This window comes from Pteropus alecto, unplaced genomic scaffold (assembly GCF_000325575.1).
Source record: "Pteropus alecto unplaced genomic scaffold, ASM32557v1 scaffold59, whole genome shotgun sequence".
In the NCBI taxonomy this organism is placed as follows: domain Eukaryota; kingdom Metazoa; phylum Chordata; class Mammalia; order Chiroptera; family Pteropodidae; genus Pteropus; species Pteropus alecto.
The window spans coordinates 6970-9802 of record NW_006443292.1 but is presented as its reverse complement, the minus strand read 5'-3'; the positions used below and the strand labels follow the sequence as shown (position 1 = coordinate 9802).

At 53.1% G+C, this 2833-nt stretch overlaps 1 long non-coding RNA gene across 1 annotated transcript; it reads right to left on the bottom strand.

Annotated features, from left to right (window-relative positions):
- Nucleotides 1–1084: 1084 nt before the first annotated feature.
- Nucleotides 1085–2589, bottom strand: LOC102887883. Its single transcript, XR_001517988.2, has 2 exons — nt 2326–2589; nt 1085–1798 (listed from the first exon to the last, which is right to left on the bottom strand). It is a non-coding gene; the product is annotated as an uncharacterized LOC102887883 (long non-coding RNA).
- Between the last annotated feature and the right edge of the window lie 244 nt (nt 2590–2833).

The window sequence follows — 2833 nt, the reverse complement described above, 5'->3', positions numbered from 1 at the left end:
AGAAGCTCTCAGGGGAAAGGTCGTTTGGAAGCATCCTGTCACAGGCCGCGCGCGCGCCGACCCCAGTGCCCCAGCGCCATCCTTCCTTGCTGGCACGTTCTCTAGTTTTGGGCTGTCACTCAAACTGCCCCTTGGTACACATTGGGCACAACACCCTTCTCGCCCCCGACTCTCGTCTCCCCTCTTTTCTCTACTTCTGGGTGACTGCAAATACACATCTGGGGCGGAAAAGCAAACCAGCCAGCCCAACAACCCCTGAGGTCCTTTCCCTGGGTCACGAGAGGCCTGGTCACTGAAGAAGCATGACGGGCAGGTGAGCTGGGCCACGTGTGTGCGTGTGCGTGCGCGTGCGTATGCGTGTGCTCTCACAGAGGCCCTGCTCCCTTATGGAAGTGGCTCGATAAGGCTGAGTGTCCTGGCTGTAAGGTGTTTCCCATGATCCTCACCCCGAGCAGTGACCAGTGTGCTCTCTACCCGTCTGACGTGCCGATGTTTTCAAAACACACGCAGACAAAGGCGTCTCCGTGGGAGACGGACCCCGAAAGCCTCATTGGCATTTTCGCGCATCCGACACGCCGTCGCCTCCGGGAGCGTGTGGGTTTATTCGTTATTGCAGAGACCACAGCTTGTGTTAGAGAGCCATTGTGTGTCTGTCTGTCTCTCCCTCTCTCTCCCTCTCTCTCCCTCTCCCTCTCTCTTCTTCTGCTTTGATGAATATTGATCAAGTAATAGTATCTCTCTCTCTCTCTCTCTCTCGCCCCGCCCAGGAGCACCGCACCCATGCATGCCACCCGCACCTAAGCACGTCTCCTCCACAGGCTGAAAGGGAACGTGAAGCGTGAATATAAAAGGGCCGCCTGTGACAGTGATCACTGAGTCATGGGGGATAAAGCGAGGAGGCAGATTTGCGATTCATCACATTATCCCCATTGTCTCAGATGCGATGCTTTTAAAGGCAGTCTGCGTATACACACTCTTTTTCAAGCTTTTTTTTTTTTTTTTTCCTTGTAACATGTTGTATATTCTTGTTTTCACAGAATATCTGAATGACGGTAAAATGATTAAAAAAAAAAATTACAATAGATGAATTGCATCCCTTGAATCACATTATATTTTTGGTGCATTAAAAAAAGGAGGAACGTAAAAGCAACCAGCATAGTAAATTCGGCCTAGAGAACTGTGTTAGTGGCTGAAGGGTGAACACAGAATTAAGAAGTAGTTAAAAATAGTATTAGAGGATTATACATACAACAGTTTGAAATTCATATGCATTGCTTTTTTTCTTTTTTCTTTTTCCCCTAAAAAATGGCAAAATGTTTGGCAAATATAAGCAAATGACTTGGACTGGGCTGGGTTTCGCCGGCTCTGAGCGAGGTCAGTCATAGCCAGGCGAGGCCCTCTGCTTCCTGAGGTCACTCTGGGGGAGCTGGGGGAGGCGGCGCCCGCCACGGGGAGGTGCCTCGGGTGGGGGGAGGAAGGTGAGGTGCTGGCCCCCCACACCCGGCTCCCCCTCGGGCCCTCAGTCTTGAGCAGGGAAGTGGAGCTGGTGAGAGGTGCCAATTACAGACTCCAGCATGATCACCCGTTAGCATCGCTGAGAGAACTCTGGGGCCTTGAACCTCATGCAGACTGGGTGAGTGGTCTACACAGTGACCCATATTGCGAAAGTCAGAGAGAGGAGGGGACTTCCGCTCCTCCGACCTGCGTGCCGCCCCACCCCCACGGGAGGGTGGCACAGGGTGTGTCACTAGTGCTTATCCTGGCAATGTTGTCGACTTGTGTTTTTTTAGTAGACTTTCTGTAAAAAAAAAAAAAACAAACTTTTGTGTGGTGTATGTATATCCAGAAACGTCCGTCCTCCGAGCTGGCCACCACCGTTCCCTGAATTTGGCAGTGCCTGTTGCTTGCAGCTGTCGGCATCCTGAATCACCATGAGGTGGCTTCAAAGAGCGGGCTCTGAGCCCCAGCACGTCACACGTGAGACTCATGATCCCATACTCTCCTCATTCTGAATCCCGTGTGGCTCTGATTTTGAGAAAAAGGACAAGATTCGTGTGCGTGTGTGCGTGCGTGTGTGCGCGCGTGTGTGTGCGTGTGTGGAGTTTTTTTGAAAACCTTTTTTTTTTTTTCTTTTTGTAGGAAAAACGACCCTCTGATTACTATACAGAGTCCAACCCTCCTCGAGTCACTATAAAACAGACTCCATGTTTTCACACCACTCATGATCTTCGAGGTTATAGATAAACTTTGTCCTATGCGTGGGCTTTGCGGGCACAGGGTCCCTCCCCACGTTGTCTAGGGTCAGAGTAGAGGCAAAGAACTCACTGGTACACAGCCCGCCCTCGTGGTTTTTGATGTAGCGCTTATAGTTCTTCCTCAGGCACTGCCACGTGGTGGTGTAGAGGAGGAAGGCGAAGGACTTGAGGGCGATGGCGATGCTGACGTACAGGTACCGGTAGGCCACGTTGTCGTAGAGGGCGCAGGCGCCCTGCTCCCCGCAGAACGTGCTCCAGAACAGGCAGGTGGAGTCGATGCCGGCCCCGAAGATGAGGGGAGGCGGGATGAAGCCTGTCGGAGGGAAAACAGCGTTTAGTGCTCTGGGCCCGACGGCTGGTGCGATGCAGAGACGGGCGACCCTTCTGCGTGTGCGTGCGTGTGCGTGCGTGTGCGTGCGTGTGCGTGCGTGTGCGAGCCGGCAGGAGTGCTCAGCTAGTGCCGCACAGTGAAAGGTCTCTGTTGGGAGCCAGACTCCCTGAGCTCGAATCCCGGCTCTGCCCTTTACCTACCGCCCAAACCTGTGCCGCCGGTTTTAGCCTCCTCTGGGCCTTATTCC